The 23,513-nt window shown below is 31.1% G+C and overlaps 2 long non-coding RNA genes across 15 annotated transcripts; both read right to left on the bottom strand.

Annotated features, from left to right (window-relative positions):
• Positions 1-1,474: 1,474 nt before the first annotated feature.
• On the bottom strand, positions 1,475-11,394 carry LOC128126016 (uncharacterized). Its single transcript, XR_008223636.1, has 21 exons — positions 11,288-11,394; positions 11,154-11,212; positions 10,722-10,834; positions 9,847-9,903; positions 9,276-9,371; positions 9,072-9,160; positions 8,240-8,356; positions 7,132-7,339; positions 6,765-7,053; positions 6,568-6,692; positions 6,350-6,465; positions 6,213-6,300; positions 5,959-6,022; positions 5,493-5,848; positions 5,338-5,420; positions 4,987-5,040; positions 4,565-4,625; positions 4,389-4,446; positions 4,157-4,297; positions 3,596-4,051; positions 1,475-3,525 (listed from the first exon to the last, which is right to left on the bottom strand). It is a non-coding gene; the product is annotated as an uncharacterized LOC128126016 (long non-coding RNA).
• A 44-nt stretch (positions 11,395-11,438) lies between these two features.
• Positions 11,439-21,932, bottom strand: LOC111907278 (uncharacterized). 14 transcript variants are annotated; one of them, XR_006183584.2, is made up of 25 exons: positions 21,657-21,932; positions 21,498-21,583; positions 20,981-21,035; positions 20,774-20,851; positions 20,583-20,685; positions 20,393-20,502; positions 19,721-19,787; positions 19,088-19,649; positions 18,834-18,893; positions 18,696-18,744; positions 18,499-18,582; positions 18,262-18,367; positions 17,717-17,827; positions 17,586-17,645; positions 16,612-16,702; positions 16,424-16,465; positions 16,305-16,332; positions 15,223-15,337; positions 15,085-15,157; positions 14,370-14,454; positions 14,112-14,191; positions 13,902-14,021; positions 13,741-13,824; positions 12,845-12,912; positions 12,509-12,737 (listed from the first exon to the last, which is right to left on the bottom strand). It is a non-coding gene; the product is annotated as an uncharacterized LOC111907278 (long non-coding RNA). The 14 variants fall into 14 exon arrangements; XR_008223640.1 differs by lacking the exon at positions 16,612-16,702 and adding an exon at positions 11,439-12,103 and having other exon boundaries at positions 12,168-12,737; positions 15,223-16,332; XR_008223638.1 differs by having other exon boundaries at positions 15,223-16,332.
• Positions 21,933-23,513: the final 1,581 nt, after the last annotated feature.

Below are 23,513 nucleotides of genomic sequence, written 5' to 3'. Positions count from 1 at the left end.
ACAAATAACAATTTCTGATGATTTCGTTTATTTATATTGTTTCTTAATTTTGATGTAAATTTGTAGGTAGAAAACATGAGATTGCAAGGTTCCCAAATTATCATTTTGTTATAGATGAATTCCGTTATAAAAAGTGTTTTTTTATAAAGGTGCTTAGTGTTCACATAATTGTTTGAAGGTATTTGGTGTGTTGATTGTGTGTGCAGGACTATTGGATTTTGTACAATGAATTATGCACATGAGGTGTTCGATGGAATACTCGAAAGAAGTTATGTATGTTATGGTGAAGAAATTATAACTATACATATGGATATGATTTTTGTGTGTGCTTTGATATTAATTTTAGTTTCAATTGACAAAAAACTGCTTATATATATTATTAGATTTCAGAACATGTCAATTTTATATGTATTTCAAGTTGTTTTTGTTAGGAAGGTAAAATGGTTATTTTTATCATTTGACACAGAAATTCAGATGTTCCAAACAAACAACATTTTAAAAATTCAGACCCTCTTAGAAAATCAAACCTCTTAAAAATTCAGATCCTGCCAAAGAGCCCCTAACTCTCTTCGAAAAGTGTCCTCTCCAGTATTTCCTGCCACCTCAAATGGAAAAAAAAAATTAAGCAAAAACAATCTCCAAATGTGCCTACAAGAGACTGAATAAAGGAAAAGATACTCGTAACTTTTATGTTCAGAACCCCTCAAAAGGTCCAAATCTGAAATGTGAATGGAAAGCTAAAGGGAATGGTAATTCAACCGAACAATTTGCCATTCTGCATACTCAAAATAAAAAACGACTTGGTACAATTTCAATCCATTCTGTAATCAAGATCATGAATTCAGACCACTAAACCTTTCAATTTGATTTCTTACAGCTTTGTTTCTGTGCCGTGATTATTTTGCTTAATAGTGTTTCTTTTCCCATGAATTCTGCAAACGAATTTGGTTTCTAATGAAATTGCCACTCTTTTAATGATAAGAACATTGTTATGGACCTTTTGAATATGGAGCAGAATTTTGTACATGATGATGTTCCCCATTAACTTTACTTAAAACGAGCACATACAATGTTATCAATCTTTTGAGTGAAAGGACAGAAGATGTCTATCAATGGAGTTAACCAAAGCATTTTATTTTATTTTTTTTCTTATTGGAAATCTTGTGTTTACTAATCTTAAAAGTTCATACTTTGTTAGAATCTAATATTTTTAATCCTTGTAGTTTCTCAAAGTTTGTTGCCATTAATTACACATTGATGTTTGACTTTGACTGCTACAATATAGAATGTTGTTGCTTTTTCTGAAGTTGTCAAAGTTTGTTGTCATTTATGGAGGTTTGGTGTTTGGATGCCTCCTGCTTCTAATTCATATAGATATCTCAACATTCATTGGCTTTTGAAGCATAGTAGACCTATTCAAGACTCAATCTTCATACTGAAGTAAAAGAGCAAAGCACAAAAATTTGTGGGCTGAATTTTGACCTACAATGTGAAAACCTCAAGTTTCTCTGATAAAGATTCAATTTCATAAACTATCATCTTAGCCATCTCTTCATAAACAATCCTTGAATCCTTTGTATGTTGCAATAAATAGCAAACTACTTACATATTTGTTTACCATCAATAATGATTAACATTCTCAACAAACAACTATTTTTCTCTAGTCTTCTTGTTCCAAGTTCATCGTATGGAATCTGCAAGATCACTCCCACTACATACACTAACAAAACTAACCCATGAATGTACATATAAACATAACTTTCCATGCAGATCAATCGTAAAAGCAAACAAGTTTTGTACCATAATTCAAGATGTTAACAACTTTTGAGAAGCAGTGAAATATGCAAAAACTCATGGAAGTGTTGTGTAGGCTAAAAATCAATGGAGAAATAGGTACTTTTAAATTTTAAACTTTTCCGAAAAGGGAAATATTGTAACTTTCATGAAAAGTGTTGTATTAAACATCTTATACTTTTTTTGTTTGTTGATCAACTCATCAAGTTCAGGGTGAGCAAGAAACAAGCATGAAAGAAAACAAAGAGTCAATTTTGATGAGTTGATAGGATGCTCGATATGTTGTATTTCTTCTGACTTTTTTGTCCTTATCTTCATCTACTCAATCCCCTTCATCTAAACCAATCCAAAAAACTAAAACAAAATAGCAGCATACTTATATACTTTTACCTGTAATAGCAACATATTTTTATTTCCCTAACATCTAGGTGACTACCAAACATGTTATGAAACCATGAAATAAGTAGCAAAAATTCAGAGAAGTATATTTTACTACTATAATAAACAATCTAATAGAACATAAACAATCAACTTCAAATATTTTGAATATAAAATGCTATAAATGTTAACCAAAATGAAACAAGTTCAGATTTTCAAAATACAAATCTAACTAGGTTACATTTTTAAAATGCAATGTCTTGGTAGGAAAATAATTAAATGCACAATGTCTTAATAGGAAAACAGTAGAAAGTACAATTAACTTAAAGGAAAAATAGTTGTCAAAAATATTGAACTATAATTGGCAACCGGAATCAAACAAACTTAATATTTTGAAGGCAAAAGGTCTTGTGTTAGAATATTGATTGCATTTACCATTAAATAAAAAGTATTTTTTTATTAGTACGCTATTAGACATCTTAGATGTATATTAAGTAATCAGCGAAGTAGAATTTGGTTCTTACCTTTGCATCATATATGGTAATTTAGTTTTTTTTTATTTTTTTTTATTTTTTTTTATTTCTAGATTTCTATATGCTCTTCTTGACTGCTCCATTTATCCTATCAAATAACCACATATTAGTAATTGAAATACATAAATTAAGATTTGTTTGGCAGCTTACAATCTTCAGAAATTCATATAACATGGGGAAGAATCTATGTGTTGATAAGTGTCGCAGATTAGATGACCCTAATAACAACCATACAAATACAAAGCGATTTCACTGCTTAAATAGATAAACTTTTTCGAAAAAAATCAGTAGAAATCATGAAAGATTAAAAACTCAAATCAAAGAAACTCATGTTATTGGAGATAGATGTTTAATAAAATGATACAACCTTTAACCCTGGTTTCTGATGGAAGAGATGCAATTGATAAGAAATGATTAACCATCATACCATCATCAAACCCACATAAGGAATCTCTGACAAAAAGCTCATCAGCAATTGAAATGTCAAAGTGATTGATTAGCAACTAATATCACAAATTTAAGCGTTTAGAAAATAGGTGGAAACTTACAATAAGGAATGTCTCTAGCACACTAAATATGGCTTTGTGCAGAAGAGTCATCATCCGGACCTACAAGATTAAGATTGGGCATTAACTTCAGTTTACTACATTTGCAGCATAAAGAAAGACGATTTATGTCAATGTTTTATATTCAGTTTTAGTGAAGAAAGCCTAACTAATATAGTGGAACTTAGACATGTAGATAGTAGATACTTGCACAATAAGGTGCCAACCAATGTGAGGATGATGAGGAAATCTAGTGACTAGCTTCAAAGGAAAATCTGTCACCAAAAGAGAAATATGTCAAGGTTTCATATTCAAGCAATATCTAATGTTTGATAATGCACCAACCTGTAAAAGTAAACACTCCACTTTCATGTCTTCAATTTCTTTGGAAGATCGACATTGTATGCGTGTTCTACCACTAACATAGCAACAAAATAAGTAACTATGGTGTGAAATGTAGAGCAAAAGAAGAGGGTGTATTTACATTAAGAATGTGTATATGAATATGAAATCCAGAGTTGATAAAAAAAAACACTACCATGGAACAAATACTTGATATTCAATATAAAACTTTTAGGTGTCTCGCTCTCGCTAATTATAAAATATACCACATTCTAAAGTAGTTGGTTATGTACAATAAATCTATATCGCGTGCAATTATGAAATTTAAATATTTATATTCAATACTTTTTACATCATAACAAAATTGATAATTAAGGAGTGAAAAAACCTCTCTGATGATCCATCTGGGTTATTGTGGACCAAAAAAAAAAGATCCAGAAACATGTTGATACCTAGGATCTGCATGTCAATTGAAGAAAAAACAAAAAGGCCTGCACATTCATTATAATCAAAGACTTACATGTAACTAACTTAAATCGGAGAATGAGAAACAATGCACTTTACATGTAACTAACAGGATGATCAAAGGCTTCATGGTCTGAAAAGGATACACATACACATATGTACACATATGCTGCATACAAGTTCAACTTCTTTATTGAAAAACTGGAACCATGCATGTTGATACAAAATCAGGTTGATAAGCTGCATGGGAAAGTAAATAAATACTGTTAAACTCTTACAACTGTGTGTAACTTTCATGCAGTATAAGTGTATAAGTAGGTGAAAAACTTACAGATGGTTATAGTTTCTATGCATCAGTAATAACATTGTTCTAACTGCTCCTTTGTCACCTACTTGAATGAAAAAAAAAAAACATTTCTCAGAAAAAACTACTAAACAAGTCACTTAATAGAAAAGCATTGTAACACTTGATGAATGTTGTGAACATCTAAACAAATAAATTTATACCTCAACATTTGGTTGTCAAACATCTGATGCATACAACATTCACAATTTGAACTTGTAGAGTCTGTAGGGGCCAAGTCATGTATAATTAATTAGTTTCTTGTCTACATACTATGCATCTGTTAGATGGACCTCTTCTTTATAATCTAATATTCAAAAAAGAACGATTTCAATTAAAAAATTAAACAATAAAGACTGAGTTTTTTATTAAATGAATTACAGCAGGAGTGGGGGAGAAAGTCCCCATTTAGGTCAAGAAGCTCTAAACATTCATGTGGGTTTTGTTTTACTCATTTGGGTTAAAAAGGTACATGAATGCCATGATCAAACTTTCATATATAGGACGCCAAAATATTTTAAATATGACCAAAAATCAAAAAATCAAAATCCAAACTTTACAAAACATGGAAGAATCTGAACAAAACCTTTGAAACAGGGCAAAGCATAACAGAAATGACCAAAGCCACTTGTCTATTTTTCTGCATAAAACACAGATAAATGAAAAGATTGCTATTACAACAATACTGTAATAAAAAGAAATGAAACTAGGGTGATATAAGACACAAATAAATGAAAGTAAGTTCCATGACATCAGGAGACAAGGGTGATGCACCTGAAAACCATAAAAGCAAGTTAGTCTTTTTATTTTGTTAAATACTAATCTGTCCCACATAGCATAGGAGATGCACTCTTGCCTGAAAGATATAATATATTCTTTAAAGTATGGAAAGCTAAAAGACTCCCTTGTGCTGATTTTTTTTTATATAAATAGTTACCTTTAAGTAATGCTTGCCTCCTCGCATTAAATGCAACATTAAACAATCTACCACCATATGACTAGTCATCTGGATTCATAACACTTCAATAACCACACACCTAATTGAGCATCAGTGAGCCTTAATGATTGACAAATACAATAAATTTATCATACCCATCATATCATATACTCTGTTACATAATCGTGGAACATAATAGATCTCACTCAATTCCCCCATCATCTCATCCAACAATTTCAAGTTGTTCTACAAGAATGAAAATACATTGCCCATTAAGTCAAAAAGAAACAAAAGTTTTGTCATGATGTGATTGAGTACAATAAGGGAATCATTATCATGAACTTGATTCAGACAGAAGATGAAATTTGATAAAGTCCAACTAAGCCACCATAGTACACCAGTATCATCTGGTTGGACCTTTCATATATGTGTGAAAACAATTGGCATTTGATGGATACAACTTTAATTTCAAGGCTTCCACCAGCAACATTTGCAGTCAGGTTTCTATCCCCTAACCATGTAGGAAAAGGAATAAGTTCCACTTAAGGTAAGAAAAGATTAAACTTTGGTAGACTTGAAAAGAGAAGGAAAAAAATACACATTTGGTATCCACTTGTATACCATATTGTAGCAACATCATCTTGTTTTGATGGACGAAAAGAAAAGGGTAATGGTTGTTACTTCCCTAAAAAGCACCAATTCATATAGCAAATAAATCAGTAATCAAAGAATGGGTAGAAATCATGAAAGATTAAAAACTCAAATCAAAGAAACTCATGTTATTGGAGATAGATGCTTAAGTCTGTTATTACGATAACAAGATAGATTTCGCAAAAAGTTCTAAAATGTGATTCACCAAAAGGATTTGAAGTTACCTGAATAATAAGCTTAGAAAATGATACAACCTTTAACCCCAGTTGTTGATGAGTTCTTGAAGGTTGTAACTTCATTTCAATAAAGAATCTTATCAGTGCAACCAATAAGAAATGAACCAAATGATTAATCATCATACCACTATCAAAATATGCCAAGGTGTCATATTCAATCAATGTAACCTGTAAAAGTAAACATTCCATTTTCATGTCTTCAATCTCTTTGGAAGATCGACATTGTACCCTTGTTCTACCACTAAGATAGCAACAAAATCAGTAACTGTGGTGTGAAATGTAGAGCAAAAGAAGAGGGTTTACATTAAGCATGTGTTATTCACAAAAGAGAATTGATTATAACCTCATCAGAGATATGAAGGTAAACACCAACACCCTCTTAATATATATTGACCACTTGTTTTTAACATTTCAGCCCACCAAAGACCACATCATGTGGCATTTCCCTTCCCTGATCTCCCATTTTCGCTAAATAAAATCACACATTTTAAATAAATAAAAGACTTGAATAAATAACGAATATCTTTTGTAAAGAATTACCAGGCATACAAAATAAGTGCTGAAGGCATTTTCCATGCAATATTCAACATCTCTTTTTTTTATTGATTCTACATGAAGCATGTTAATCCCATCATTTCCTGAATATAGATAATACACAAGCATGAGTTTTAGGAACATAGGGGTATTTCTGGAAATACACAAACAGGGTCATAGACTCATATCTTTTGTAATCAGTGGATGGAAGGCGGTAATTTGATAAAGCAAAGTTCATAATTTCGTAACAGAAAGGCATAATAACCCAACACCCTTATTGGAACTCAAAGTGTACCTTTTTACATTAACACAAAAGCTAAATAAGAACATAAAAAGCATCAAGTGTTTTATTCTTTTAAGGGTAAAAACATACATGTTAAGACTTTGATTCTCAGGGGATCTTCTTTACCTTTTCTCCACCATAACATAAGCTCTTTATTTGGTTACTAAAACCTTTTTCTTGTTGCAGAGTAATGAATGGAATATGTCAAAGGAATTGATATTTGTCATGTGTATGATTGACAGGAAATCAAAAGGATTTCAATTCCATTCTTGTGTTGTTTTGTGTTTATTTTGCAAATCTATCAAAAGAATTGAAGTGAAACACCCTTTAGTGGTTCTTTTATAAAATAATAGAATTGCTATTTACCGAAGAAGATTTTATACTATATACACATCAAACATACATACTCTAAATTCATAAACATTAAACAAAAAAATATGACACTATTGGTGAAACAATTGGCATTTACTTACACATCTCCACGAGAAACTACTACAGCCTCCTTACCATGTAGGAAAAGGAATAAAGGGTAAGAAAAGATTCAACTTTGGTAGACTTGAAAAGAAAAAAAAAAAAACACAAGTGAATAAGAAATAGAAACATTTGGTGTCCACTTATCTAAACATGTTGTAGCAAAATCATCTGGTTTTAATGCACAAAAAAAAGGTGATGGTTGTTCCTTCACTAAAGCACTAACTCATATGGGAAAAAATCAGCAATCAAATGGCAGAAATCATGAAGGATTAACTCAAATTAAAGAAACTCATGTTATTGGAGATAGATGCATAAGTCTGTTATAATGAATAACAAGACAGAGAATATTTTTGAAATTACAATATTCCAAACAAAAAGAAACAAAAGTAGGATGTTATAATAAACAAATCAACAAAACTATGTTGCTATTTCTCACATTAACCCAAAAAATATATGATTGAAATCAAAACACAATCAACTTTCTTGAGAAATCTGATTGTCATACATCGAACCATGATCATGGAAGTTTGTTTTCTTAAAAAGCATGCTACTGAAACATTAGATGGAAAATGGATTAAAAATATTTTACAAAATGACCAACAAAAATGGATGCAAAAGACATAAAACATGAGAATAACTGGAATGCACAGGTAGTGTAATTGCACATACCATAACCTTTTTATTTTTCAAAGAGACTATTAAACAATGAAAAGAGAGCACTTACATTTGTTAAATAATTCTTTAGCTGGATTTTGTGCTTAATTCCATCCAACATATATGCAACAAAATTATTGCATTGGCTTTGATTGATGACTAGAAGCCACAATTTCCATCATACCACCTATGTCAGAATCATTGATATTCGATAATGAAGTTTATCCATTAATAGTAAAACAAAATTATCTATAGAAGTATTAATATATGATCCAGTAACAAAAATTGCCACCACAAAGAATGAGATGAAATCCATACTTTCTTAGCATAATTGGTTTGGCAGAAATAAAAGGTAATAATAAGATGCTTGTTCAAGAATATCACAGCTGAATGAAGAGGTTCCTTCAATAAAAATTGAAGTTTTTAGCAATATTCTCATGTATTATGTATAATATTTTTATTCACAAAAGAGAATCGATTATTAGCTCATCAGAGATATGAAAGTAGTACACACAATCACCCTCTTTATATTGAACACTTGTCACCATGTGGCATTCCCTTCCCTGATGTCCCGATTCGATAAATATAAGCACACCTTTTTAAATAGATAAAAGAACTGACTAAATAACAAATATCCTGTGTAAAAAAACTACCAGGAAAACTAAAAAAGTGTTGAAGGCGTTTTCCATAAATTTATACTCTGTTACATAATCCTGGAACATTGGCATAATACAATAGGTCTCGGTTATGCCATGTCATCCAGCAAATTCAATACAGTGTGAAGTTTTGTTCCCCATTAAGTCAAATAGAAACAGCAGTTTTGCCATGATGTGATGAAGTACAATAAAGTTATCATTATCATGAACTTAATTTGGAAACAACATAAAGTTTGAGTTTCTTACTCCAACTGAGCCACCATAGTTTGCCAATATGATGTGGTTGGACTTTTCATAGATTGTTGGTGTGCCAAAGGAAGATAAGATTTATGTAACTGAAATAAAGCATGGGGAACAAATTAATGGTGACACAATTGGCATTTACTTACACATCTGATGGATGGAACTTAATTAATGTGAATGTGACTCAACAAAAGGTTTTGAAGTTACCTGAGCAATAAGTTCAGAAAATCATACACTTAACCTTTAACCCCACCCAGTTGTTGACGGAAGATATGGCATGAGCTCATCTAGCCCTTCAACGACCTATAATATTATATTATATTATCAGTCAATATGAGTTCTTGAAGGTTGTAGCTTCATTTCAACAAAGAATCTTAAAGAAATGAACCAAATGATTAACTATCAAAACAACAGAAGTTATCAATTAAGTGAGTTCATAGCAAATCAAGAACAAATGAAGAACAGGATAGATATAGTGATTCGAGATGCTATGGTCTCACAAAAGAAGAAGAAACTTCTAAAATATTCTGCCTGCCTTTCTAACAAACGCCCTCCCATAAAATATAACCTAAAATGACAGAGGATCTGCCTTAATTCCCAAAATGCCCCTGCTGTCCCACTAACTTTGTCTGTGATCCCCTCTCCCATTGGAATCTTTTTGTGCCTTTTGTATTGCAAGGGTGGATGCACAATAGTTATCAGTGACAAAAAGATGAGCAACTAAAGTGATTAGCAACTAATAAAAATTTTAACCTTTTGAAAAATGGGTGAAACTTACAATATGCAATGTCTGTGTGGCACACAAAATATGGCTTGTGATACGCATCTTCTGTAACTGCAAGATTTGGCAATAACTTTAGTTTAATACATTTGCAGCATAAAGAAAGACAATTTATGTCAAGTTTTTATATTTAGTTTTAGTGAATAAGTACCAAAATTGAAAAAACAAAAATAAAAACAGCTACACTTATGGACCAAAAATGTAATATTACTCTAAAAAGATTGATAAATCATTCATATAGTGTTACAGAATCAATTGTGTCTGAGGAGGGTAAAAAAGTAATTTCATGGTTTATCCTATACAAAAAGGCACAAACTTGTCAGAAGAATATAGAGAGTAGAGAGAAATATACATTTTGTCCCTGATTGTATACCTAATTTATGAAATTTGGGTCCTTATTGTAACATTTCTGGTCCCTGTTCCAAGTAAATTGGCTATTTTTTGTCACCTGGTATAGCTGATTTTTGCAAATTTGATCAAAAAAGTTATACACCTCAAAAAAAGACCAAAATTGAAAAATGAAAGAGATGAAGAAGACGGGGGCAAAATGGTCATGTTCAAATATTTAGCATCTGTGATGTTAAAGTTGACAAACCCATGGAACAAAAACATTATGAAACCATGAAATGAGTACCAAAACTTCAAAAAAAATATTCTTTTCAGGGATTAGGGTATAGTTATGCTCCTTAAACGTATATCACAGATAACTTTTTAAGAGAAGTAATTAACTTTGTTGAGAGTAAGTTATGGTCCTTGAACATGGAAATGGAAGAGATGAAGAAGACATTGGCAAAATGGTCATTTTCATATATTTAACATATGGGCTATTAAAGTTGAGACCCAGAGAATGTAACTTAAAGGACAAAGTTAACCTTTCTCAGACAACCACATATTTGAGCTTTGGCCTTTATAAGGTATCCGCATTTATTATGACCAAAAAAAGTAAAATGGTAGTTTAGAGGAATACGACAATCCCCTGAGAATCCTGAAGAAAAACGGGTCAAAGGTTAAAGATTAAAAACTCAATCCATGTTTTTATTCAAATGAGGGACTAATCTAACTTATGGCTAATACTTCCAAATTCTACATTTGGTCCCTAATGTTTCTATTGCTTTAGAATTTGACACCATACAAGCTAGATACTTAAAATGTTACACTTACGGTCCCTTCCCATCACAACGCATGATATTTAGGTCCTCTATAGTCATTTGGATCAACTCTCTGGGTCAAACCTATATTTTATCAAATTGTCAAGTTTGACCTTTTTTCCCAAATTTTAACCTAATTGTACTTCTTGGCTTTACCTTCACATTATATGCAACATTAAACAATCTTTCTCTCAGACAACCTTGTATTCATAACACTGCAATAACCACACACCTAATTGAGCATCAACAAGCCTGACTAATTGAAAAATACATAGATTTATCATACCCACCATATACTGTGTTATATAACTGCAGAATACAGTTGGTTGAACTCAATTCCGCCATGTCATCCAACAATTTTAAGTTGTCCTACATTAATGAAAAAACAATAAATAAGTAAAAAAAAAAAAAACAGTTTTGTCATGAACATAATTTGAAAAGACCATAAACATGACTTAGGACGCCAAAAATAAAAACATGTATGTGTGGCAAAAGAAGATAAGGTATAAAAGCATCATGTTATAATTCAAAGTACAATCTTAATAACTGAAGGCACATGGTGAAACAATTGGCATTTACTTACACATCTGATGGATAGTACTTAATTTCAAAACTTCCACCAGCAACATTTGCAATCAAGTTTCCACGGGAAATCATGAAACATGTTATTGGAGATAGATGCATAAGTCTGTTATTATGAATAACAAGATAGAGTACATTTTTGAAATTACAAAATTCCTAACAAGAAGAAACAAAAGTAGGATGCTATAATAAATAAATCAACAAACGTATGTTGCTATTTTCTCACATTAACCCAACAAATATATGATTGGCATCAAAACACAATCAACTTTCTTCAGCAATCTGATTGTCATACTTAAGAGAATTATACCATAACCTTCTTATTTTTCAAAGAGACTGTTAAGCAATGAAAAGAGAGCACTTACATTGGTTAAATAATTCTTTAGATGGATTTTGTGCTTAATTCCATCCTACAAATGCAACAAAATTATTGCATTGGCTTTGATTGATGACTAGAAGCCACAATTTTCAACATATGTCTTATTACCACATCAAACCTTCCAAGAAAAGCATACCACCTGTTCCTAAAGAGGGTAATAACGTAATTTCAACCAATTCAACGTATTATATCAAACTTTAATAACTTACTGTCCTATATGAGAATGGACATGATCCCAAATATGACTCCATGTTATTCCTTTAAAAATAGAAAGACCATTTCTATATGCGTGGATTGCATGTTTTATCTGATATAAAAAGGCACAACTTGTCAGGAGAATATAATGCACACAAACTTAAAAAGAAGAGTAAAATACACATTTGGTCCCTGATTGTAGCTAATTGATGAATTTGAGGTTCTTGTAAAAATCATGGTCCCTCTTCCAAGTAAAGTGGCTATTTTTTTGTCACCAAGTATAGCTCATTTTTGCAAATTTGGTCCCAAAATTATTGTCGTTTTACTAGGAACAAAGACTAAAAACATTACAAACCTCAAAAAATGACCAAAATTGAAAAAATCAGCTACACTCAGGGACCAAAACTTAAATATTACGAATTGCTTTCTTTTCTCCAGTCCAATCCGATTCTGAAAAGACTGAGCACAACCTGTTGGTTGCCTCCCCATTGAAAAAAAAAAAGATAAATCATTCATATATTGTTACAAAATCATGGTTGTCTGTGGTCCCCTCTCCCATTGGAATCTTTTTGTGCCTTTTGTCTCTGATAGGTGAATTGCAAATAGTTATCAGTGACAAAAAGATGAGCAACTAATATGTCAAAGTGATTGATTAGACACTAATAAAAAAAATTAACCATTTGAAACTTACTATATGCAATGTCTGTGTGGCACACAAAATCTGGCTTGTACACATCATCCGGACCTGATTGGCATTAACTGCAGTTTCATACATTTGTAGCATAAACAAAGACAATTTATATCAAGTTTTTATATTCAGTTTTAGTAAGTACCAAAATTGAAAAAAAAAAAAAAAAAACAGCTACACTCATGGACCAAAAAAATAATATTACTCTAAAAAAATTTGATAAATCATTCAAATAGTGTTACAGAATCAGTGATATTCTGTAACACTTGTGTCTGAGGAGGGTAAAAAAGTAATTTCATCCAACTCGGCGTATTATATCAAACTTTAATAACTACTTCATTTTGGAACTAACTTACTGTCCTATATGAAAATGGACATGATCCCAAATATAACTCCATGTTGTTCCCTTTCAAAACAGAAAGAATGTTTCTGTATCCATAAATGGCATGTTTTATCTTATACAAAAAGGCACAACTTCTCAGAAGAATATAGAGCACAAAAACTTAGAGAGCAGAGTAAAATATACATTCGGTCCCTGATTGTATACCTAATTTATGAATCTGGGTCCTTATTTGAGGTTCTTGTAACATTTCTGGTCCCTGTTCCAAGTAAATTGGCTATTTTTTGCAGATTTGGTCCCAAAATTATTGTCATTTTACTAGAAACAAAGATTAAAAAAGTTATAAACCTCAAAAAAGAACCAAAATTTAAAAAATCAGCTACACTCAGGGACCAAAATTTAAAAAATACTTAAAAAAAGATAGATAAATCATTTATATACTGTATTTAATTATTGTTACAAAATCGTTGATATTCAATAATGAAAATTATCAATTAAAATATTAATATATGATCAAGTAACAAAAATTGCCACCAGAAAAAAGAGATGAAATCCAAACCTTTTTAAGATGATTGGTTTGGTTGAAAGAAAATGTAACAATAAGATGCTTGTTCAAGCATATCACAGCTGAATGAAGAGGCTCCTGCAAAAAAATGATTTTCTTTTTAACAATATTCTCATATATAATACTTTTAATCACAAAAGAGAATTGATTATCACCTCATCAATTATACAAAGGTAAAAAGCGACATCCTCTTTATCATGACCACTTGTTTTAAATATTTAACCCCACAAAAGACCACACCATGTGGCATTTCCCTTCCCTGATGTCCTAATTCGCTAAATAAAAGCACATTTTTAAAATAACAAAAAAATAAAAGAATCAACCAAATATAACAAGAATCTTTTGTATCGAATTACTAGTCGTACTCTGTTAGATAATCCTGAAACACTACAGAATATATAGTAGGTCTCAATTATTCCATGTCATCCAACAATTTCTAGTTATCCTACACGAATGAAAATACAGTAATCAAGTCATAAAGAAGCAGCAGTTTTTCCATGATGTGATTAAGTACAATAAAAAAAAAAAACATTATCATGAACATAAAAAGCATCAAGTGTTTTATTGTTTTAAGGGTAAAAACATACATGCTAAGACTTCGATTCTCAGGGGATCTTCTTTACCTTTTCTCCACCATAACCTCTTTATTTCAAGACTTCCACCAGCAACATTTGCAATCAGGTTTCCACGGGAAACTGCTACAGCCTCCTTACCATGTAGGAAAAGGAATAAAGGGTAAGAAAAGATTCAACTTTGGTAGACTTGAAAAGAAAAAAAAAACAAGTGAATAAGAAATAGAAACATTTGGTGTCCACTTATCTAAACATGTTGTAGCAAAATCATCTGGTTTTAATGCACAAAAAAAAGGTGATGGTTGTTCCTTCACTAAAGCACTAACTCATATGGGAAAAAATCAGCAATCAAATGGCAGAAATCATGAAGGATTAACTCAAATTAAAGAAACTCATGTTATTGGAGATAGATGCATAAGTCTGTTATAATGAATAACAAGACAGAGAATATTTTTGAAATTACAATATTCCAAACAAAAAGAAACAAAAGTAGGATGTTATAATAAACAAATCAACAAAACTATGTTGCTATTTCTCACATTAACCCAAAAAATATATGATTGAAATCAAAACACAATCAACTTTCTTGAGAAATCTGATTGTCATACATCGAACCATGATCATGGAAGTTTGTTTTCTTAAAAAGCATGCTACTGAAACATTAGATGGAAAATGGATTAAAAATATTTTACAAAATGACCAACAAAAATGGATGCAAAAGACATAAAACATGAGAATAACTGGAATGCAGATGCAATTACACTACCTGTGCATTATTATTAGCCTCTTCTGTTAATGAAACCAGATAGCATAACAGGGCTTCTCTCCAATGTCTTGAGCTGCACATACCATAACCTTTTTATTTTTCAAAGAGACTATTAAACAATGAAAAGAGAGCACTTACATTTGTTAAATAATTCTTTAGCTGGATTTTGTGCTTAATTCTGTCCCTGTCAATTTTGATGAGTTGATAGGATGCTCGATATGTTGTATTTCTTCATCTACTCAATCTCCTTCATCTTTACCAAACCAAAGTCCATCAAAACCCAAAAACTAAATACTCTGCATATGTGGGTCAGGGTGATAAAAGTTGGAGGGCAAAATAGACATTTACCTATCAAAATGGTCATTTTCATAAATTTAACATGAAAATGAAAGAGATGAAGAAGACATTGGCAAAATGGTCATTTTCATAAATTTAACATACGGTCTGTTAAGGTTGAGACCCAAAGACCAAGCATATTTATCACAACATGAAATGAATACCATGTTTTCTAAAAGATTCTATTTTTATGGATTTAGGGTTTAGTTTTTCTCCTTCAACATATATGAATGACGATAGTTTTTAAGGAAAGAGTGAGACTTTGTTGAAAATTCAGCATGCTCCTTGAAATTGGAAATGAAAGAGATGAAGATGACAGGGACAGAATGGTCATTTTCATAAATTTAACATCTAGGTGACAACCTAGGTACCAAAACGTTGTGAAACCATAAAATAAGAACCAAACTTGCAATGTCTAAGTATGTTAAATTTTCATAGTGCATTGTTAACCAAAAAAAAAATTCAAAAGCACAACATTCATATATTTTGAATATAAAATGCTATACAAGTTCAGATTTTCAAAATACAAGTCTTACTAGGTCAGATTTTGAAAATGCAATGTCTTAATAGAAAAACAGTTGAAAGTCCACTACAATGTTGGATTTAAAAAATACAATAACTTAAAGGAAAAATAGTTGTCAAAAAAATTGAACTACAATGCTATAATTGGCAACCAAGTTCAAACAAGTTTGATATTTTAAAGGTAAAATGTCTTGATAGGTTAGATTTTCAAAGTAAAATGTGCTAATAAGAAAAAAGTAAAAAGTAAAAGGTCTTCACAGGTTAATATGAAATTTATAAAGCTATAATGGGCAACCAAAAACAAACATGTTTAGTTTTTTCAAGTATAGTGACTTGATACGAAAAATAATAAAACTACACACCATGTTGATACAAAATCAGGTTGAGAAGCTGCATGGGAAAGTAAATAAATACTGTTAAACTCTTACATTTGTGTGTAAGTTTCATGCAGTATAAGTCTATAACTAGGTGAAAAACTTACAGATGGGTATAGTTTCTATAGGTGAAAAGCTCCCTTTGTCACCTACTTAAAAGAAAAATAAAACATTTCTCAGAAAAACCTACTAACATTACATTGCTAAATTGGCTAGTAAACAAGTCACTTAACCACACACCTAATAGTACGTGAATAAGCCTTAATGATTGAAAAATACAATAAATTTATCATACCCAACATATCATATACTCTGTTACATAATCGTGGAACATATTAGGTCTCACTCAATTCCACCCTCATCTCATCCAACAATTTCAAGTTGTTCTACATGAATGAAAATACATTGCCCATTAAGTCAAAAAGAAACAGCAGTTTTGTATGCATGATGTGATTAAGTACAATAAGGAAATCATTATCATGAACTTAATTCAGACAGAAGATGAAATTTGATAAAATCCAACTAAGCCACAATTGTACACCAATATCATCTGGTTGGACCATGTGAAACAATTGGCATTTGTCCCATTGGAATCTTTTTGTGCCTTTTGTGTCTGATAGGTGAATTGCAAGGGTGGATGCACAATAGTTATCTCACAAAAAGATCAGCAACTAAAATGTCAAAATGTTTGATTAGCAACTAATAAAAAATTTAACCATTTGAAATATTAACTGTTGCAAATGGCAATGTCTGTGTGGCACACAAAATCTGGCTTCTACAGAAGACAATTTATCTCAAGTTTATATATTGAAAACTTGCATATTGTAAGTACCAAAAATGAAAAAAAAAAAAAAAAAAAAAAAAAAAAAAAAGCTACACTCATGGACCAAAAATGTAATATTACTAGGTTAGATTTTGAAAATGCAATGTCTTAATAGAAAAACAGTTGAAAGTACAATACAATGTTGGATTCAGAAAATACAATAACTTAAAGGAAAAATAGTTGTCAAAAAAATTGAACCAAGTTTAATATTTTAAAGGTAAAATGTCTTGATAGGTTAGAGTTTCAAAGTGAAAGGTCGTAATAGGAAAAAAGTAATGAGTAAAAAGTCTTAACAGGTTAATATGAAATTTATAAAGCTATAATGGGCAACCAAAAACAAACATGTTAAGTTTTTTCAAGTATAGTGAATTGATAGGAAAAATAATAAAATTACAATGTCTTAAAAGGTTTGATTATCAAAGGATAATGCTTTAATAGACATTTACCTGTCATTGGTTTTTGATAGTCATGTTGAATCATATGAATAAGATCCCATGAAAAATGCCCTAACCAAGAATTACATGTCATTAACAGATTTAGTTAAAACTAGCCAAAAGGGTAAATGAGTAATCTGTACCAAAATATAAAGGCCTCTTTTTCGCAAGTGTTCCACTCCCTCATCGAATATTCTCTTTTTTAATGCATCTGGATCCATGACTCGGTCTTCATAATCCAAAAAACTTGACCTCTGAATAACAAAAGAGCAACTTGCTTATTTTGTTTACATTGAATATAGACAATGCACTATTTTTTTTACCAAAAAGAAAAGAGCAATGTACTTATATTTTCTACCCTAAATAGCAACGTACTTAGATTTCTTTACTGATAAAAGCAATAATATACTTGGTTCTTTATCCATAATAGCAACATATTTTTATTTCCCTACTAAAATGAGCAAAATGTACTTTATTTGTTACATATTGCTAATTATTGGTAAAGAGATCCAAGTATGTTGCCAATTTTTATACGTTTAACATCTAGGTGACGACCCAGGTACCAAACATGTTAAGAAACCATGAAATAAGTAGCAAAAAGTTCAAAAAGATTCCCTTTTGAACTGCACATACCATAACCTTTTTATTTTTCAAAGAGACTATTAAACAAGGAAAAGAGAGCACTTACATTGGTTAAATAAATCTTTGAGCTTAATTCCATCCTACATATATGCAACAAAATTATTGCATTGGCTTTGATTGATGACTAGAAGCCACAATTTCCATCATACCACCTGTGTCAGAATCATTGATATTCAATAATGAAGTTTATCCATTAATAGTAAAACAAAATTATCTATTGAAGTATTAATATATGATTCAGCAACAAAAACTGCCACCACAAAGAATGAGATGAAATCCATACTTTCTTAGAATAATTGGTTTGGCAGAAATAAAAGGTAATAATAAGATGCTTGTTCAAGAATATCACAGCTGAATGAAGAGGTTACTGCAATAAAAATTGAATTTTTTTAGCAATATTCTCATGTATTATGTATAATATTTTTATTCACAAAAGAGAATTGATTATTAGCTCATCAGAGATATGAAAGTAGTACACACCATCGCCCTCTTTATATTGAACACTTGTCACCATGTGGCATTCCCTTCCCTGATGTTCCAATTCGATAAATATAAGGACACCTTTTTAAATAGATAAAAGAATTGACTGAATAACAAATATATTGTGTGAAAAACTACCAGGCAAACTAAAAAAGTGTTGAAGGCGTTTTCCGTAAATTTACTCTGTGTTACATAATCCTGGAACAATGGCATAATACAACAGGTCTCGGTTATGCCATGTCATCCAACAAATTCAATACAGTGTAAAGTTTTAATTTGTTCCCCATTAAGTCAAATAGAAACAGCAGTTTTGCCATGATGTGATGAAGTACAATAAAGTTATCATTATCATGAACTTAATTTGGAAACAACATAAAGTTTGAGTTTCTTACTCCAACTGAGCCACCATAGTTTGCCAATATGATGTGGTTGGACTTTTCATAGATTGTTGGTGTGCCAAAGGAAGATAAGATTTATGTAACTGAAATAAAGCATGGGGAACAAATTAATGGTGACACAATTGGCATTTACTTACACATCTGATGGATGGAACTTAATTAATGTGAATGTGACACAACAAAAGGTTTTGAAGTTACCTGAGCAATAAGTTCAGAAAATCATACACTTAACCTTTAACCCCACCCAGTTGTTGATGGAAGAGATGGGATCAATATATATATATATATATATATATTGTATTATCATTCAATATGAGAGTATGAAGGTTGTAGCATCATTTCAGTAAAGAATCTTATTAGTGCAATTCATAAGATATGAAACAAATGATTAACCATCATACCCCACTATCAAAACAACAGAAGTTATAAATTAAGTGAGTTCATAACAAACGCCCTCTCATAATATAACCTAAAATGACAGAGGATCTGCTTTAATTCCCAAAATGCCCATGCTGTCCCACTAACTTTGTAGTTCCCTCGTGGTTGTCTGTGGTCTCTGATGAGCAACTAAAATGTCAAAGTGATTGATTAGCAACTAACAAAAAAATTTAACCTTTTGAAACTTACGATATGCAATGTCTGTGTGGCACACAAAATCTGGCTTCTACAGAAGAGTGATACACATCATCCGGACCTGATTGGCATTAACTAGAGTTTCATACATTTGCAGCATAAACAAAGACAATTTATCTCAAGTTTTTGTATTCAGTTTTAGTGAATAAGTACCAAAATTTAATTAAAAAAAAAAACAGCTACACCCATGGACCAAAATTCAAAAAATACTTGAAAAAAGATAGATAAATCATGCATATAGTGTTACAGAATCAGTGATATTCTGTAACACTTGTGTCTAAGGAGGGTAAAAAGTAATTTCATCCAATTTGGCGTATTATATCAAACTTTAATAACTACTTCATTTTGAACTAACTTACTGTCCTATATGAAAATGGATATGATCCCAAATATAACTTTATGTTGTTTCTTTTCAAAATAGAAAGAGTGTTTCTGTATGCATGAATGGCATGTTTTATCTTATACAAAAATGTTATAAACCTCAGAAAGAAACCAAAGTTTAAAAAATCACCTACACTCAGGGACCAAAATTTAAAAAATACTTAAAAAAAGATAGATAAATCATTTATATAGTATATTTAATTATTGTTACAAAATCATTGATATTCAATAATGAAAATTATCTTTTAAAATATTAATATAAGATCATGTAACAAAAATTGCCACCAGAAAAAACGAGATGAAATCCAAACTTTTTTAAGATGATTGGTTTGGTTGAAAGAAAATGTTACAATAAGATGCTTGTCCAAGCATATCACAGCTGAATGAAGAGATTCCTGTAAAAAAAAATAATTTTCTTTTTTAACAATATTCTCATATATAATATTTTTAATCACAAAAGAGAATTGATTATTACCTCATCAGCTATACAAAGGTAAAAAGCGACCACTTGTTTTTGATATTTCAACCCACAAAAGACCACACCATGTAGCATTTCCGTTCCCTGATGTCCTAATTCGCTAAATAAAAGCACATTTTTAAAATAACAAAAAAATAAAAGAATCAACCAAATAACAAGAATCATTTGTAACGAATTACTAGGCGTACTCTGTTGCATAATCCTGGAATACTACAGAATATAGAAGGTCTCAGTTATGCCATGTCATCCAACAAGTTCAAGTTATCCTACACCAATAAAAATACAGTAATCAAGTCATAAAGAAACAACAGTTTTGCCATGACGTGATTAAGTACAATAAAAAAAATCATTATCATGAACTTAAATCGGAAAAAACATAACATTTTGTTTCTTACTCTTTGATAAAATCCAGCTGAGCCACCATAGTACGCCAATACGATCTGGTTAGACCTTTCATAATTGGAAAGAAAACATAACTTAATTAAACAGAAACATACAACTTTTAGTTAGAACCACAGCACACTTTGAGTTAAAAATACAAACAAATACATTATCTTTCCCTAAGTGAATCTCTAATAACCCAATGAGTTATTTAGTATTTTATTTTGGCTTGTGATTATTTACTTATCTCTACATAATTTAATCCAGTAACAATTTTTCCCTCAAAACAAAGTAAAACAACTGTTTAACTTAATTCAGACATTTCATCAAACACCTAAACTGCCCAGAAAAACAATCTACAATTAAATCATACTTTTTGAATTTCAAAACTATTTAATTTACCGACATCGCCACTTGACCAATCATCTTCGTTTGATGGATGCTTTCATGCTTTGGATTCAACTTGACGACAAAAATTCAAAAAACCAACAAAGAAAAAAATAGATGGAGGAGAAAGAGAAAGAAACGCACAGAGAAAAAAGATTTGTACTTTTTTCTTGATCAATGATGACCTTGAACCAAACTGACCGATGAATCCAGTTATGAAGAAAAGATACCTGAAAAATCTTAGCCTATTGAAAATACCTAACAAAAAAATCAATAATACAAAAAAAGAATCATGAACGTTACCTAAGAGACGAAGAGGGAAACGCAGAGGCTTCTTGAACGCGGGAAAATGAAAGAAAGAGGAAGCGGTGGTGTCGCTAGAACAAAAAGAGGAGAAGGTGGTGCCTCCAAATAAAACCCTCTTTCTTCTTCTTCTTCTTCAAAGAAACATGTCTCCGGTGGTGTTTGGAGAACAGTCGGATGAGGGAAGAAGGTATATATTAAGCGCCAATACACCGACCCAACCCTTTCGACTTCCGAATTCCAACGGTTCTTTTTTATAAAACCTTTCCAAAAGTAAAATCTTCCTAAATTACGATACTAACAAACAAAACTTTTCCATTTCTATTGCAAAATTGGTACCTTTGTCTCTCATTTTACATTTTAACCCATTTTTTTAGTCTAATTTGGTCTAAACTTCTTTTAGAAAAATTTCCAAATATTTTTTAAGTCATTTTTATAAAATTAGTTATTTTACTTAAAAAATGATTTGTGCTGTATGTATGTTTCTAAAATTCATTTATTATAATAAATTATATATTTTTTTAATTCATTTCTTGTATTTTGTAAAAAATATTTTTTACAATTTTTTAATATCTTTTTTATCAAATTGTTTTTACAAAAGTAGTTTTTTTTTAAGTTTTTTTTTTTTTTAAAAGATTTAGATCTTCTCTTTGATGCATGTATTTTAATATTTTCCATGTATTTACAAATATATTTTTTCAAAAATCCACTTCTATTTTTTTTACATATTCATTTTTATGCATTTGTAGTTGTAAAAATATGTTAAAAAATTTCTATTTTTTAACATATTTGTTTATAAATAAATAAACTAAAAGTGCACCATAAGGAATGCACTTTCATGATATAACTTAATGTAACCCACCCTATATCGTAAATTACAATAATGTCTTGTTTGTTGCACATCTTAAATTTTCGACAACGTATATTATACATCATGCAATTTCCTTTGTTTTACAATTTTGGACCAATTTTTTTCAAATTTTTGCAAACCCGAGTTATTTCCAGTGGCATCATCGGAAGGGTTCTGAGTGGAATTGGGAGCCGGAGTCCGAGATGCGCGAGCAGTACCCTTAGTTATTTCCAAAAGATGACTTCGAGGGCAAAGTCTGATTCTAGTGAGGGAGAATTGTAACATCCCTAGATCAGGTATACCTCATCAAACCTTGTTCTTTTGGTAATTGTCAAGTTTGGCCCTTTATTAGAGAAAAGGTGGTAAGTGAGTACGCGGGGTGTACGCGTGTGTACGCTCAGCGTGCTCATGTGCGTGTTTTTGATGCGGAAGCCACCTAGTACGCTGGGCGTACCAAAGGGTACGCTGGTCGTACTAGGCCTAGAGTGAAAACCCTAATTAAGGGTGTGTCTATATTTAAAGGACATGATGGCCTCATTTTTGGCCATCACTCCCATACCTCAACCCTCTCAAATCCTAATTTCTCGTCCCTTGAGCTTGTGTGTCCATTTGTGAGCTATTAAGTGCTCTTGTGGTTTCTTTGGAGTGAAGAAGGAACTTTGAAGAGGAAGGAGTGGGGTTCAGGCTTTGGATTTGAGCTTATCTATGGTTGGAGCTTCAGTTAGAGGTATAAAGCTCAAAGCTTTCTCGTCCTTTTTGATTTGTGCTTTATGTGGTCTATTTTAGGGTTTTTGGTCCCAAAGCTTGAAGCTTTATGAGTTGTTGAAACTCCAGAGCCAAATATTTGTCCCTTAGAGTGTTTTAATGGAGTGGTTTCATAAAAATGGAGTCTTGGACATCAAAACCACCCCATGCATGAGATATGAGCATTCTTGAGAATAGAAAAGCGAGAGTTTTGGTGTTTGTGACTTTTTTCAACCATGCAAAGGCTTAAAGTCACAGACTTT

The sequence above is a fragment of the Lactuca sativa genome, chromosome 5 (assembly GCF_002870075.4).
Source record: "Lactuca sativa cultivar Salinas chromosome 5, Lsat_Salinas_v11, whole genome shotgun sequence".
Lineage (NCBI taxonomy): Eukaryota > Viridiplantae > Streptophyta > Magnoliopsida > Asterales > Asteraceae > Lactuca > Lactuca sativa.
Note: the sequence above shows the minus strand (reverse complement) of the source record. Positions and strands in the feature narration are given on the sequence as shown.